At 39.2% G+C, this 16,398-nt stretch overlaps 9 non-coding genes across 9 annotated transcripts; all 9 read right to left on the bottom strand.

Annotated features, from left to right (window-relative positions):
- Positions 1 to 1,380: 1,380 nt before the first annotated feature.
- Positions 1,381 to 1,452, bottom strand: trnap-agg (transfer RNA proline (anticodon AGG)). Its single transcript has one exon. It is a non-coding gene; the product is annotated as a tRNA-Pro (tRNA).
- A 995-nt stretch (positions 1,453 to 2,447) lies between these two features.
- trnap-agg (transfer RNA proline (anticodon AGG)) lies at positions 2,448 to 2,519 on the bottom strand. Its single transcript has one exon. It is a non-coding gene; the product is annotated as a tRNA-Pro (tRNA).
- A 5,265-nt stretch (positions 2,520 to 7,784) lies between these two features.
- On the bottom strand, positions 7,785 to 7,856 carry trnap-agg (transfer RNA proline (anticodon AGG)). The gene has a single exon. It is a non-coding gene; the product is annotated as a tRNA-Pro (tRNA).
- Positions 7,857 to 9,917: 2,061 nt separating this feature from the next.
- Positions 9,918 to 9,989, bottom strand: trnap-agg (transfer RNA proline (anticodon AGG)). The gene has a single exon. It is a non-coding gene; the product is annotated as a tRNA-Pro (tRNA).
- A 994-nt stretch (positions 9,990 to 10,983) lies between these two features.
- trnap-agg (transfer RNA proline (anticodon AGG)) lies at positions 10,984 to 11,055 on the bottom strand. Its single transcript has one exon. It is a non-coding gene; the product is annotated as a tRNA-Pro (tRNA).
- A 995-nt stretch (positions 11,056 to 12,050) lies between these two features.
- trnap-agg (transfer RNA proline (anticodon AGG)) lies at positions 12,051 to 12,122 on the bottom strand. Its single transcript has one exon. It is a non-coding gene; the product is annotated as a tRNA-Pro (tRNA).
- A 995-nt stretch (positions 12,123 to 13,117) lies between these two features.
- Positions 13,118 to 13,189, bottom strand: trnap-agg (transfer RNA proline (anticodon AGG)). The gene has a single exon. It is a non-coding gene; the product is annotated as a tRNA-Pro (tRNA).
- Positions 13,190 to 14,183: 994 nt separating this feature from the next.
- trnap-agg (transfer RNA proline (anticodon AGG)) lies at positions 14,184 to 14,255 on the bottom strand. Its single transcript has one exon. It is a non-coding gene; the product is annotated as a tRNA-Pro (tRNA).
- A 995-nt stretch (positions 14,256 to 15,250) lies between these two features.
- Positions 15,251 to 15,322, bottom strand: trnap-agg (transfer RNA proline (anticodon AGG)). The gene has a single exon. It is a non-coding gene; the product is annotated as a tRNA-Pro (tRNA).
- Between the last annotated feature and the right edge of the window lie 1,076 nt (positions 15,323 to 16,398).

The following is a 16,398-nucleotide window of genomic DNA, read 5'->3' as shown; positions in this document are numbered from 1 at the left end:
GCTAAACTGTGCCCATTTCTATGTGTGTTCTGAAATCACTATGACAATGCACTTGCAAATATGAAGGTAAATTGACATGAAACTAAAGCAAATGTGGCAAACTATGCCATTTGTGTTACTTAGTGAGAAAGGAGTATCAGCCATGCGTCAAATGAGGAGAAGTTTGCCTGGAATGTATTCTTCATAGAATTTTGCTTTTGGTTATCTCCTTGATTTATAATTATATTGGACTAACATATTATGCACAAGCAGACAAATTGGGAAAGCCAGCATGTGATTGAAAGAATCTGCTTTTGGGAACTACACTGCAGATGGGCTCGTCTGAGATTTGAACCCAGGACCTCTCGCACCCTAAGCGAAAATCATACCCCTAGACCAACGAGCTCCCCATGCTGATTGCGCTTACGCAGTGCATGAGACAAAACTTAGAGTTTTCTCCATTTCATGATTTTGCTAGGCAGCAGAAAATTTCACAGTGAACTTTTTGAATAGGTTTGTCTACATTATTTTTTGAACAACCACATTTTCAACATAACAATAAGAAAGTCATATTTTAAATAACAGCAGGGGCACAGAGTTCCTTGTAACTTTGATGGGTTTTGATATGCTGTTTTCCATAGAGTCTTGGTCATGCAAGGAGCACAGGAATATTACATCTAGGAAAGGTGAAGTGCCATGAGGAACATTGCTGTTCTGCGGGATATGTCTGTAGATCGTTGTCTTATCGACTTTCACAAATGTTTGACGAGATTGCTGGTTTTCTGGCGATGTGTATTGAAGATCCCAATTAGTTTGCAGAATGCATTTAACACATCAGCACAAGAATTTTCTTTTTGAGTTTTTTCCCATCGGGTTTTGCGAGATTGCTATTTTACAATCAATATCCATTGAAGATTGCAATCAGGTTCAGAAGTTACTTGCCACATCTGCACAAGGTCCTTCTGCATGTGTGCAAGATGCTTTTGAGCTTTATCTTTGAGGTGTAGGCTATTGCAAAGAATTAACCAGAATGCTGTTTTACAATCAAAGTCCATTGAACATAACAATCAATTGCCGAAGGTGCTTCTGCTAAACTGTGCCCATTTCTATGTGTGTTCTGAAATCACTATGACAATGCACTTGCAAATATGAAGGTAAATTGACATGAAACTAAAGCAAATGTGGCAAACTATGTAATTTGTGTTACTTAGTGAGAAAGGAGTAACAGGCATGGGTCAAATGAGGAGAAGTTTGCCTGGATTGTATTCTTCATAGAATTTTGCTTTTGGTTATCTCCTTGATTTATAATTATGTTGGAGTAACATATTATGCACAAGCAGACAAATTGGGAAAGCCAGCACGTGATTGAAAGAATCTGCTTTTGGTAGCTTCCCTGCATATGGGCTCGTCCGGGATTTGAACCCGGGACCTCTCGCACCCTAAGCGAGAATCATACCCCTAGACCAACGAGCCCCCCATGCTGATTGCGCTTACACAGTGCATGAGACAAAACTTAGAGTTTTCTCCATTTCATGATTTTGCTAGGCAGCAGAAAATTTCACCGTGAACTTTTTGAATAGGTTTGTCTACATTATTTTTTGAACAACCACGTTTTCAACATAACAGTAAGAAAGTCATATTTTAAATGACAGCAGGGGCACAGAGTTCCTTATAACTTTGATGGGTTTTGATATGCTGTTTTCCATAGAGTCTTGGTCATGCAAGGAGCACAGGAATATTACATCTAGGAAAGGTGAAGTGCCATGAGGAACATTGCTGTTCTGCGGGATATGTCTGTAGATCGTTGTCTTATCGACTTTCACAAATGTTTGACGAGATTGCTGGTTTTCTGGCGATGTGTATTGAAGATCCCAATTAGTTTGCAGAATGCATTTAACACATCAGCACAAGAATTTTCTTTTTGAGTTTTTTCCCATCGGGTTTTGCGAGATTGCTATTTTACAATCAATGTCCATTGAAGATTGCAATCAGTTTCAGAAGTTACTTGCCACATCTGCACAAGGTCCTTCTGCATGTGTGTAAGATGCTTTTGAGCTTTATCTTTGAGGTGTAGGCTATTGCGAAGAATTAACCAGAATGCTGTTTTACAATCAAAGTCCATTGAACATAACAATCAATTGCCGAAGGTGCTTCTGCTAAACTGTGCCCATTTCTATGTGTGTTCTGAAATCACTATGACAATGCACTTGCAAATATGAAGGTAAATTGACATGAAACTAAAGCAAATGTGGCAAACTATGCCATTTGTGTTACTTAGTGAGAAAGGAGTATCAGGCATGCGTCAAATGAGGAGAAGTTTGCCTGGAATGTATTCTTCATAGAATTTTGCTTTTGGTTATCTCCTTGATTTATAATTATATTGGACTAACATATTATGCACAAGCAGACAAATTGGGAAAGCCAGCATGTGATTGAAAGAATATGCTTTTGGGAACTACACTGCAGATGGGCTCGTCTGAGATTTGAACCCAGGACCTCTCGCACCCTAAGCGAAAATCATACCCCTAGACCAACGAGCCCCCCATGCTGATTGCGCTTACGCAGTGCATGAGACACAAAACTTAGAGTTTTCTCCATTTCATGATTTTGCTAGGCAGCAGAAAATTTCACCGTGAACTTTTTGAATAGGTTTGTCTACATTATTTTTTGAACAACCACATTTTCAACATAACAATAAGAAAGTCATATTTTAAATGACAGCAGGGGCACAGAGTTCCTTGTAACTTTGATGGGTTTTGATATGCTGTTTTCCATAGAGTCTTGGTCATGCAAGGAGCACAGGAATATTACATCTAGGAAAGGTGAAGTGCCATGAGGAACATTGCTGTTCTGCGGGATATGTCTGTAGATCGTTGTCTTATCGACTTTCACAAATGTTTGACGAGATTGCTGGTTTTCTGGCGATGTGTATTGAAGATCCCAATTAGTTTGCAGAATGCATTTAACACATCAGCACAAGAATTTTCTTTTTGAGCTTTTTCCCATCGGGTTTTGCGAGATTGCTATTTTACAATCAATATCCATTGAAGATTGCAATCAGTTTCAGAAGTTACTTGCCACATCTGCACAAGGTCCTTCTGCATGTGTGCAAGATGCTTTTGAGCTTTATCTTTGAGGTGTAGGCTATTGCAAAGAATTAACCAGAATGCTGTTTTACAATCAAAGTCCATTGAACATAACAATCAATTGCCGAAGATGCTTCTGCTAAACTGTGCCCATTTCTATGTGTGTTCTGAAATCACTATGACAATGCACTTGCAAATATGAAGGTAAATTGACATGAAACTAAAGCAAATGTGGCAAACTATGTAATTTGTGTTACTTAGTGAGAAAGGAGTAACAGGCATGGGTCAAATGAGGAGAAGTTTGCCTGGATTGTATTCTTCATAGAATTTTGCTTTTGGTTATCTCCTTGATTTATAATTATGTTGGAGTAACATATTATGCACAAGTAGACAAATTGGGAAAGCCAGCATGTGATTGAAAGAATCTGCTTTTGGGAGCTACCCTGCATATGGGCTTGTCCGAGATTTGAACCCAGGACCTCTCGCACTCTAAGCGAAAATCATACCCCTAGACCAACGAGCCCCCCATGCTGATTGCGCTTACGCAGTGCATGAGACAAAACTTAGAGTTTTCTCCATTTCATGATTTTGCTAGGCAGCAGAAAATTTCACAGTGAACTTTTTGAATAGGTTTGTCTACATTATTTTTTGAACAACCACGTTTTCAACATAACAATAAGAAAGTCATATTTTAAATGACAGCAGGGGCACAGATTTCCTTGTAACTTTGATGGGTTTTGATATGCTGTTTTCCATAGAGTCTTGGTCATGCAAGGAGCACAGGAATATTACATCTAGGAAAGGTGAAGTGCCATGAGGAACATTGCTGTTCTGCGGGATATGTCTGTAGATCGTTGTCTTATCGACTTTCACAAATGTTTGACGAGATTGCTGGTTTTCTGGCGATGTGTATTGAAGATCCCAATTAGTTTGCAGAATGCATTTAACACATCTGCACAAGAATTTTCTTTTTGAGCTTTTTCCTATCGGGTTTTGCAAGATTGCTATTTTACAATCAATGTCCATTGAAGATTGCAATCAGTTTCAGAAGTTACTTGCCACATCTGCACAAGGTCCTTCCGCATGTGTGCAAGATGCTTTTGAGCTTTATCTTTGAGGTGTAGGCTATTGCGAAGAATTAACCAGAATGCTGTTTTACAATCAAAGTCCATTGAACATAACAATCAATTGCCGAAGGTGCTTCTGCTAAACTGTGCCCATTTCTATGTGTGTTCTGAAATCACTATGACAATGCAATTGCAAATATGAAGGTAAATTGACATGAAACTAAAGCAAATGTGGCAAACTATGCCATTTGTGTTACTTAGTGAGAAAGGAGTAACAGGCATGGGTCAAATGAGGAGAAGTTTGCCTGGATTGTATTCTTCATAGAATTTTGCTTTTGGTTATCTCCTTGATTTATAATTATGTTGGAGTAACATATTATGCACAAGTAGACAAATTGGGAAAGCCAGCATGTGATTGAAAGAATCTGCTTTTGGGAGCTACCCTGCATATGGGCTTGTCCGAGATTTGAACCCAGGACCTCTCGCAACCTAAGCGAGAATCATACCCCTAGACCAACGAGCCCCCCATGCTGATTGCGCTTACACAGTGCATGAGACAAAACTTAGAGTTTTCTCCATTTCATGATTTTGCTAGGCAGCAGAAAATTTCACCGTGAACTTTTTGAATAGGTTTGTCTACATTATTTTTTGAACAACCACGTTTTCAACATAACAGTAAGAAAGTCATATTTTAAATGACAGCAGGGGCACAGAGTTCCTTGTAACTTTGATGGGTTTTGATATGCTGTTTTCCATAGAGTCTTGGTCATGCAAGGAGCACAGGAATATTACATCTAGGAAAGGTGAAGTGCCATGAGGAACATTGCTGTTCTGCGGGATATGTCTGTAGATCGTTGTCTTATCGACTTTCACAAATGTTTGACGAGATTGCTGGTTTTCTGGCGATGTGTATTGAAGATCCCAATTAGTTTGCAGAATGCATTTAACACATCAGCACAAGAATTTTGTTTTTGAGCTTTTTCCCATCGGGTTTTGCGAGATTGCTATTTTACAATCAATGTCCATTGAAGATTGCAATCAGTTTCAGAAGTTACTTGCCACATCTGCACAAGGTCCTTCTGCATGTGTGCAAGATGCTTTTGAGCTTTATCTTTGAGGTGTAGGCTATTGCGAAGAATTAACCAGAATGCTGTTTTACAATCAAAGTCCATTGAACATAACAATCAATTGCCGAAGGTGCTTCTGCTAAACTGTGCCCATTTCTATGTGTGTTCTGAAATCACTATGACAATGCAATTGCAAATATGAAGGTAAATTGACATGAAACTAAAGCAAATGTGGCAAACTATGCCATTTGTGTTACTTAGTGAGAAAGGAGTAACAGGCATGGGTCAAATGAGGAGAAGTTTGCCTGGAATGTATTCTTCATAGAATTTTGCTTTTGGTTATCTCCTTGATTTATAATTACATTGGAGTAATATATTATGCACAAGCAGACAATTTGGGAAAGCCAGCATGTGATTGAAAGAATCTGCTTTTGGTAGCTTCCCTGCATATGGGCTCGTCCGGGATTTGAACACGGGATCTCTCGCACCCTAAGTGAGAATCATACCCCTAGACCAACGAGCCCCCCATGCTGATTGCGCTTACACAGTGCATGAGACAAAACTTAGAGTTTTCTCCATTTCATGATTTTGCTAGGCAGCAGAAAATTTCACCATGAACTTTTTGAATAGGTTTGTCTACATTATTTTTTGAACAACCACGTTTTCAACATAACAGTAAGAAAGTCATATTTTAAATGACAGCAGGGGCACAGAGTTCCTTATAACTTTGATGGGTTTTGATATGCTGTTTTCCATAGAGTCTTGGTCATGCAAGGAGCACAGGAATATTACATCTAGGAAAGGTGAAGTGCCATGAGGAACATTGCTGTTCTGTGGGATATGTCTGTAGATCGTTGTCTTATCGACTTTCACAAATGTTTGACGAGATTGCTGGTTTTCTGGCGATGTGTATTGAAGATCCCAATTAGTTTGCAGAATGCATTTAACACATCAGCACAAGAATTTTCTTTTTGAGTTTTTTCCCATCGGGTTTTGCGAGATTGCTATTTTACAATCAATGTCCATTGAAGATTGCAATCAGTTTCAGAAGTTACTTGCCACATCTACACAAGGTCCTTCTGCATGTGTGCAAGATGCTTTTGAGCTTTATCTTTGAGGTGTAGGCTATTGCGAAGAATTAACCAGAATGCTGTTTTACAATCAAAGTCCATTGAACATAACAATCAATTGCCGAAGGTGCTTCTGCTAAACTGTGCCCATTTCTATGTGTGTTCTGAAATCACTATGACAATGCACTTGCAAATATGAAGGTAAACTGACATGAAACTAAAGCAAATGTGGCAAACTATGCAATTTGTGTTACTTAGTGAGAAAGGAGTAACAGGCATGGGTCAAATGAGGAGAAGTTTGCCTGGAATGTATTCTTCATAGAATTTTGCTTTTGGTTATCTCCTTGATTCATAATTATATTGGACTAACATATTATGCACAAGCAGACAAATTGGGAAAGCCAGCATGTGATTGAAAGAATCTGCTTTTGGTAGCTTCCCTGCATATGGGCTCGTCCGGAATTTGAACCTGGGACCTCTCGCACCCTAAGCGAGAATCATACCCCTAGACCAACGAGCCCCCCATGCTGATTGCGCTTACACAGTGCATGAGACAAAACTTAGAGTTTTCTCCATTTCATGATTTTGCTAGGCAGCAGAAAATTTCACAGTGAACTTTTTGAATAGGTTTGTCTACATTATTTTTTGAACAACCACGTTTTCAACATAACAGTAAGAAAGTCCTATTTTAAATGACAGCAGGGGCACAGAGTTCCTTATAACTTTGATGGGTTTTGATATGCTGTTTTCCATAGAGTCTTGGTCATGCAAGGAGCACAGGAATATTACATCTAGGAAAGGTGAAGTGCCATGAGGAACATTGCTGTTCTGCGGGATATGTCTGTAGATCGTTGTCTTATCGACTTTCACAAATGTTTGACGAGATTGCTGGTTTTCTGGCGATGTGTATTGAAGATCCCAATTAGTTTGCAGAATGCATTTAACACATCAGCACAAGAATTTTCTTTTTGAGCTTTTTCCCATCGGGTTTTGCGAGATTGCTATTTTACAATCAATGTCCATTGAAGATTGCAATCAGTTTCAGAAGTTACTTGCCACATCTGCACAAGGTCCTTCTGCATGTGTGCAAGATGCTTTTGAGCTTTATCTTTGAGGTGTAGGCTATTGCGAAGAATTAACCAGAATGCTGTTTTACAATCAAAGTCCATTGAAGATAACAATCAATTGCCGAAGGTGCTTCTGCTAAACTGTGCCCATTTCTATGTGTGTTCTGAAATAACTATGACAATGCACTTGCAAATATGAAGGTAAATTGACATGAAACTAAAGCAAATGTGGCAAACTATGCCATTTGTGTTACTTAGTGAGAAAGGAGTAACAGGCATGGGTCAAATGAGGAGAAGTTTGCCTGGAATGTATTCTTCATAGAATTTTGCTTTTGGTTATTTCCTTGATTTATAATTATATTGGACTAACATATTATGCACAAGCAGACAAATTGGGAAAGCCAGCATGTGATTGAAAGAATCTGCGTTTGGAAGCTTCCCTGCATATGGGCTCGTCTGGGATTTGAACCCTGGACCTCTCGCACCCTAAGCGAGAATCATACCCCTAGACCAACGAGCCCCCCATGCTGATTGCGCTTACACAGTGCATGAGACAAAACTTAGAGTTTTCTCCATTTCATGATTTTGCTAGGCAGCAGAAAATTTCACCGTGAACTTTTTGAATAGGTTTGTCTACATTATTTTTTGAACAACCACGTTTTCAACATAACAGTAAGAAAGTCATATTTTAAATGACAGCAGGGGCACAGAGTTCCTTATAACTTTGATGGTTTTGATATGCTGTTTTCCATAGAGTCTTGGTCATGCAAGGAGCACAGGAATATTACATCTAGGAAAGGTGAAGTGCCATGAGGAACATTGCTGTTCTGCGGGATATGTCTGTAGATCGTTGTCTTATCGCCTTTCACAAATGTTTGACGAGATTGCTGGTTTTCTGGCGATGTGTATTGAAGATCCCAATTAGTTTGCAGAATGCATTTAACACATCAGCACAAGAATTTTCTTTTTGAGTTTTTTCCCATCGGGTTTTGCGAGATTGCTATTTTACAATCAATGTCCATTGAAGATTGCAATCAGTTTCAGAAGTTACTTGCCACATCTACACAAGGTCCTTCTGCATGTGTGCAAGATGCTTTTGAGCTTTATCTTTGAGGTGTAGGCTATTGCGAAGAATTAACCAGAATGCTGTTTTACAATCAAAGTCCATTGAACATAACAATCAATTGCCGAAGGTGCTTCTGCTAAACTGTGCCCATTTCTATGTGTGTTCTGAAATCACTATGACAATGCACTTGCAAATATGAAGGTAAATTGACATGAAACTAAAGCAAATGTGGCAAACTATGCAATTTCTGTTACTTAGTGAGAAAGGAGTAACAGGCATGGGTCAAATGAGGAGAAGTTTGCCTGGATTGTATTCTTCATAGAATTTTGCTTTTGGTTATCTCCTTGATTTATAATTATATTGGACTAACATATTATGCACATGCAGACAAATTGGAAAAGCCAGCATGTGATTGAAAGAATCTGCTTTTGGTAGCTTCCCTGCATATGGGCTTGTCCGGGATTTGAACCCGGGACCTCTTGCACCCTAAGCGAGAATCATAACCCTAGACCAACGAGCCCCCCATGCTGATTGTGCTTACACAGTGCATGAGACAAAACTTAGAGTTTTCTCCATTTCATGATTTTGCTAGGCAGCAGAAAATTTCACCGTGAACTTTTTGAATAGGTTTGTCTACATTATTTTTTGAACAACCACGTTTTCAACATAACAGTAAGAAAGTCATATTTTAAATGACAGCAGGGGCACAGAGTTCCTTATAACTTTGATGGGTTTTGATATGCTGTTTTCCATAGAGTCTTGGTCATGCAAGGAGCACAGGAATATTACATCTAGGAAAGGTGAAGTGCCATGAGGAACATTGCTGTTCTGCGGGATATGTCTGTAGATCGTTGTCTTATCGACTTTCACAAATGTTTGACGAGATTGCTGGTTTTCTGGCGATGTGTATTGAAGATCCCAATTAGTTTGCAGAATGCATTTAACACATCAGCACAAGAATTTTCTTTTTGAGCTTTTTCCCATCGGGTTTTGCGAGATTGCTATTTTACAATCAATGTCCATTGAAGATTGCAATCAGTTTCAGAAGTTACTTGCCACATCTGCACAAGGTCCTTCTGCATGTGTGCAAGATGCTTTTGAGCTTTATCTTTGAGGTGTAGGCTATTGCGAAGAATTAACCAGAATGCTGTTTTACAATCAAAGTCCATTGAAGATAACAATCAATTGCCGAAGGTGCTTCTGCTAAACTGTGCCCATTTCTATGTGTGTTCTGAAATAACTATGACAATGCACTTGCAAATATGAAGGTAAATTGACATGAAACTAAAGCAAATGTGGCAAACTATGCCATTTGTGTTACTTAGTGAGAAAGGAGTAACAGGCATGGGTCAAATGAGGAGAAGTTTGCCTGTTATGTATTCTTCATAGAATTTTGCTTTTGGTTATCTCCTTGATTTATAATTATATTGGACTAACATATTATGCACAAGCAGACAAATTGGGAAAGCCAGCATGTGATTGAAAGAATCTGCGTTTGGAAGCTTCCCTGCATATGGGCTCGTCCGGGATTTGAACCCGGGACCTCTCGCACCCTAAGCGAGAATCATACCCCTAGACCAACGAGCCCCCCATGCTGATTGCGCTTACACAGTGCATGAGACAAAACTTAGAGTTTTCTCCATTTCATGATTTTGCTAGGCAGCAGAAAATTTCACCGTGAACTTTTTGAATAGGTTTGTCTACATTATTTTTTGAACAACCACGTTTTCAACATAACAGTAAGAAAGTCATATTTTAAATGACAGCAGGGGCACAGAGTTCCTTATAACTTTGATGGTTTTGATATGCTGTTTTCCATAGAGTCTTGGTCATGCAAGGAGCACAGGAATATTACATCTAGGAAAGGTGAAGTGCCATGAGGAACATTGCTGTTCTGCGGGATATGTCTGTAGATCGTTGTCTTATCGCCTTTCACAAATGTTTGACGAGATTGCTGGTTTTCTGGCGATGTGTATTGAAGATCCCAATTAGTTTGCAGAATGCATTTAACACATCAGCACAAGAATTTTCTTTTTGAGTTTTTTCCCATCGGGTTTTGCGAGATTGCTATTTTACAATCAATGTCCATTGAAGATTGCAATCAGTTTCAGAAGTTACTTGCCACATCTACACAAGGTCCTTCTGCATGTGTGCAAGATGCTTTTGAGCTTTATCTTTGAGGTGTAGGCTATTGCGAAGAATTAACCAGAATGCTGTTTTACAATCAAAGTCCATTGAACATAACAATCAATTGCCGAAGGTGCTTCTGCTAAACTGTGCCCATTTCTATGTGTGTTCTGAAATAACTATGACAATGCACTTGCAAATATGAAGGTAAATTGACATGAAACTAAAGCAAATGTGGCAAACTATGCCATTTGTGTTACTTAGTGAGAAAGGAGTAACAGGCATGGGTCAAATGAGGAGAAGTTTGCCTGGAATGTATTCTTCATAGAATTTTGCTTTTGGTTATCTCCTTGATTCATAATTATATTGGACTAACATATTATGCACAAGCAGACAAATTGGGAAAGCCAGCATGTGATTGAAAGAATCTGCTTTTGGTAGCTTCCCTGCATATGGGCTCGTCCGGGATTTTAACCTGGGACCTCTCGCACCCTAAGCGAGAATCATACCCCTAGACCAACGAGCCCCCCATGCTGATTGCGCTTACACAGTGCATGAGACAAAACTTAGAGTTTTCTCCATTTCATGATTTTGCTAGGCAGCAGAAAATTTCACCGTGAACTTTTTGAATAGGTTTGTCTACATTATTTTTTGAACAACCACGTTTTCAACATAACAGTAAGAAAGTCATATTTTAAATGACAGCAGGGGCACAGAGTTCCTTGTAACTTTGATGGGTTTTGATATGCTGTTTTCCATAGAGTCTTGGTCATGCAAGGAGCACAGGAATATTACATCTAGGAAAGGTGAAGTGCCATGAGGAACATTGCTGTTCTGCGGGATATGTCTGTAGATCGTTGTCTTATCGACTTTCACAAATGTTTGACGAGATTGCTGGTTTTCTGGCGATGTGTATTGAAGATCCCAATTAGTTTGCAGAATGCATTTAACACATCAGCACAAGAATTTTCTTTTTGAGCTTTTTCCTATCGGGTTTTGCGAGATTGCTATTTTACAATCAATGTCCATTGAAGATTGCAATCAGTTTCAGAAGTTACTTGCCACATCTGCACAAGGTCCTTCTGCATGTGTGCAAGATGCTTTTGAGCTTTATCTTTGAGGTGTAGGCTATTGCGAAGAATTAACCAGAATGCTGTTTTACAATCAAAGTCCATTGAACATAACAATCAATTGCCGAAGGTGCTTCTGCTAAACTGTGCCCATTTCTATGTGTGTTCTGAAATCACTATGAAAATGCACTTGCAAATATGAAGGCAAATTGACATGAAACTAAAGCAAATGCGGCAAACTATGCCATTTGTGTTACTTAGTGAGAAAGGAGTAACAGGCATGGGTCAAATGAGGAGAAGTTTGCCTGGATTGTATTCTTCATAGAATTTTGCTTTTGGTTATCTCCTTGATTTATAATTATATTGGACTAACATATTATGCACAAGCAGACAAATTGGGAAAGCCAGCATGTGACTGAAAGAATCTGCTTTTGGTAGCTTCCCAGCATATGGGCTCGTCCGGGATTTGAACCTGGGACCTCTCGCACCCTAAGCGAGAATCATACCCCTAGACCAACGAGCCCCCCATGCTGATTGCACTTACACAGTGCATGAGACAAAACTTAGAGTTTTCTCCATTTCATGATTTTGCTAGGCAGCAGAAAATTTCACCGTGAACTTTTTGAATAGGTTTGTCTACATTATTTTTTGAACAACCACGTTTTCAACATAACAGTAAGAAAGTCATATTTTAAATGACAGCAGGGGCACAGAGTTCCTTATAACTTTGATGGGTTTTGATATGCTGTTTTCCATAGAGTCTTGGTCATGCAAGGAGCACAGGAATATTACATCTAGGAAAGGTGAAGTGCCATGAGGAACATTGCTGTTCTGCGGGATATGTCTGTAGATCGTTGTCTTATCGACTTTCACAAATGTTTGACGAGATTGCTGGTTTTCTGGCGATGTGTATTGAAGATCCCAATTAGTTTGCAGAATGCATTTAACACATCAGCACAAGAATTTTGTTTTTGAGCTTTTTCCCATCGGGTTTTGCGAGATTGCTATTTTACAATCAATGTCCATTGAAGATTGCAATCAGTTTCAGAAGTTACTTGCCACATCTGCACAAGGTCCTTCTGCATGTGTGCAAGATGCTTTTGAGCTTTATCTTTGAGGTGTAGGCTATTGCGAAGAATTAACCAGAATGCTGTTTTACAATCAAAGTCCATTGAACATAACAATCAATTGCCGAAGGTGCTTCTGCTAAACTGTGCCCATTTCTATGTGTGTTCTGAAATCACTATGACAATGCACTTGCAAATATGAAGGTAAATTGACATGAAACTAAAGCAAATGTGGCAAACTATGCCATTTGTGTTACTTAGTGAGAAAGGAGTAACAGGCATGGGTCAAATGAGGAGAAGTTTGCCTGTTATGTATTCTTCATAGAATTTTGCTTTTGGTTATCTCCTTGATTTATAATTATATTGGACTAACATATTATGCACAAGCAGACAAATTGGGAAAGCCAGCATGTGATTGAAAGAATCTGCGTTTGGAAGCTTCCCTGCATATGGGCTCGTCCGGGATTTGAACCTGGGACCTCTCGCACCCTAAGCGAGAATCATACCCCTAGACCAACGAGCCCCCCATGCTGATTGCGCTTACACAGTGCATGAGACAAAACTTAGAGTTTTCTCCATTTCATGATTTTGCTAGGCAGCAGAAAATTTCACCGTGAACTTTTTGAATAGGTTTGTCTACATTATTTTTTGAACAACCACGTTTTCAACATAACAGTAAGAAAGTCATATTTTAAATGACAGCAGGGGCACAGAGTTCCTTATAACTTTGATGGTTTTGATATGCTGTTTTCCATAGAGTCTTGGTCATGCAAGGAGCACAGGAATATTACATCTAGGAAAGGTGAAGTGCCATGAGGAACATTGCTGTTCTGCGGGATATGTCTGTAGATCGTTGTCTTATCGCCTTTCACAAATGTTTGACGAGATTGCTGGTTTTCTGGCGATGTGTATTGAAGATCCCAATTAGTTTGCAGAATGCATTTAACACATCAGCACAAGAATTTTCTTTTTGAGTTTTTTCCCATCGGGTTTTGCGAGATTGCTATTTTACAATCAATGTCCATTGAAGATTGCAATCAGTTTCAGAAGTTACTTGCCACATCTACACAAGGTCCTTCTGCATGTGTGCAAGATGCTTTTGAGCTTTATCTTTGAGGTGTAGGCTATTGCGAAGAATTAACCAGAATGCTGTTTTACAATCAAAGTCCATTGAACATAACAATCAATTGCCGAAGGTGCTTCTGCTAAACTGTGCCCATTTCTATGTGTGTTCTGAAATAACTATGACAATGCACTTGCAAATATGAAGGTAAATTGACATGAAACTAAAGCAAATGTGGCAAACTATGCCATTTGTGTTACTTAGTGAGAAAGGAGTAACAGGCATGGGTCAAATGAGGAGAAGTTTGCCTGGAATGTATTCTTCATAGAATTTTGCTTTTGGTTATCTCGTTGATTCATAATTATATTGGACTAACATATTATGCACAAGCAGACAAATTGGGAAAGCCAGCATGTGATTGAAAGAATCTGCTTTTGGTAGCTTCCCTGCATATGGGCTCGTCCGGGATTTTAACCTGGGACCTCTCGCACCCTAAGCGAGAATCATACCCCTAGACCAACGAGCCCCCCATGCTGATTGCGCTTACACAGTGCATGAGACAAAACTTAGAGTTTTCTCCATTTCATGATTTTGCTAGGCAGCAGAAAATTTCACCGTGAACTTTTTGAATAGGTTTGTCTACATTATTTTTTGAACAACCACGTTTTCAACATAACAGTAAGAAAGTCATATTTTAAATGACAGCAGGGGCACAGAGTTCCTTGTAACTTTGATGGGTTTTGATATGCTGTTTTCCATAGAGTCTTGGTCATGCAAGGAGCACAGGAATATTACATCTAGGAAAGGTGAAGTGCCATGAGGAACATTGCTGTTCTGCGGGATATGTCTGTAGATCGTTGTCTTATCGACTTTCACAAATGTTTGACGAGATTGCTGGTTTTCTGGCGATGTGTATTGAAGATCCCAATTAGTTTGCAGAATGCATTTAACACATCAGCACAAGAATTTTCTTTTTGAGCTTTTTCCTATCGGGTTTTGCGAGATTGCTATTTTACAATCAATGTCCATTGAAGATTGCAATCAGTTTCAGAAGTTACTTGCCACATCTGCACAAGGTCCTTCTGCATGTGTGCAAGATGCTTTTGAGCTTTATCTTTGAGGTGTAGGCTATTGCGAAGAATTAACCAGAATGCTGTTTTACAATCAAAGTCCATTGAACATAACAATCAATTGCCGAAGGTGCTTCTGCTAAACTGTGCCCATTTCTATGTGTGTTCTGAAATCACTATGACAATGCACTTGCAAATATGAAGGCAAATTGACATGAAACTAAAGCAAATGCGGCAAACTATGCCATTTGTGTTACTTAGTGAGAAAGGAGTAACAGGCATGGGTCAAATGAGGAGAAGTTTGCCTGGATTGTATTCTTCATAGAATTTTGCTTTTGGTTATCTCCTTGATTTATAATTATATTGGACTAACATATTATGCACAAGCAGACAAATTGGGAAAGCCAGCATGTGACTGAAAGAATCTGCTTTTGGTAGCTTCCCAGCATATGGGCTCGTCCGGGATTTGAACCTGGGACCTCTCGCACCCTAAGCGAGAATCATACCCCTAGACCAACGAGCCCCCCATGCTGATTGCACTTACACAGTGCATGAGACAAAACTTAGAGTTTTCTCCATTTCATGATTTTGCTAGGCAGCAGAAAATTTCACCGTGAACTTTTTGAATAGGTTTGTCTACATTATTTTTTGAACAACCACGTTTTCAACATAACAGTAAGAAAGTCATATTTTAAATGACAGCAGGGGCACAGAGTTCCTTATAACTTTGATGGGTTTTGATATGCTGTTTTCCATAGAGTCTTGGTCATGCAAGGAGCACAGGAATATTACATCTAGGAAAGGTGAAGTGCCATGAGGAACATTGCTGTTCTGCGGGATATGTCTGTAGATCGTTGTCTTATCGACTTTCACAAATGTTTGACGAGATTGCTGGTTTTCTGGCGATGTGTATTGAAGATCCCAATTAGTTTGCAGAATGCATTTAACACATCAGCACAAGAATTTTGTTTTTGAGCTTTTTCCCATCGGGTTTTGCGAGATTGCTATTTTACAATCAATGTCCATTGAAGATTGCAATCAGTTTCAGAAGTTACTTGCCACATCTGCACAAGGTCCTTCTGCATGTGTGCAAGATGCTTTTGAGCTTTATCTTTGAGGTGTAGGCTATTGCGAAGAATTAACCAGAATGCTGTTTTACAATCAAAGTCCATTGAAGATAACAATCAATTGCCGAAGGTGCTTCTGCTAAACTGTGCCCATTTCTATGTGTGTTCTGAAATAACTATGACAATGCACTTGCAAATATGAAGGTAAATTGACATGAAACTAAAGCAAATGTGGCAAACTATGCCATTTGTGTTACTTAGTGAGAAAGGAGTAACAGGCATGGGTCAAATGAGGAGAAGTTTGCCTGGAATGTATTCTTCATAGAATTTTGCTTTTGGTTATCTCCTTGATTTATAATTATATTGGACTAACATATTATGCACAAGCAGACAAATTGGGAAAGCCAGCATGTGATTGAAAGAATCTGCTTTTGGGAACTACACTGCAGATGGGCTCGTCCGAGATTTGAACCCAGGACCTCTCGCACCCTAAGCGAAAATCACACCCCTAGACCTACGAGCCCCCCATGCT

Source organism: Brienomyrus brachyistius, unplaced genomic scaffold (genome assembly GCF_023856365.1).
Source record: "Brienomyrus brachyistius isolate T26 unplaced genomic scaffold, BBRACH_0.4 scaffold55, whole genome shotgun sequence".
NCBI lineage: Eukaryota > Metazoa > Chordata > Actinopteri > Osteoglossiformes > Mormyridae > Brienomyrus > Brienomyrus brachyistius.
This window is presented reverse-complemented; position numbering and strand designations above follow the sequence as displayed.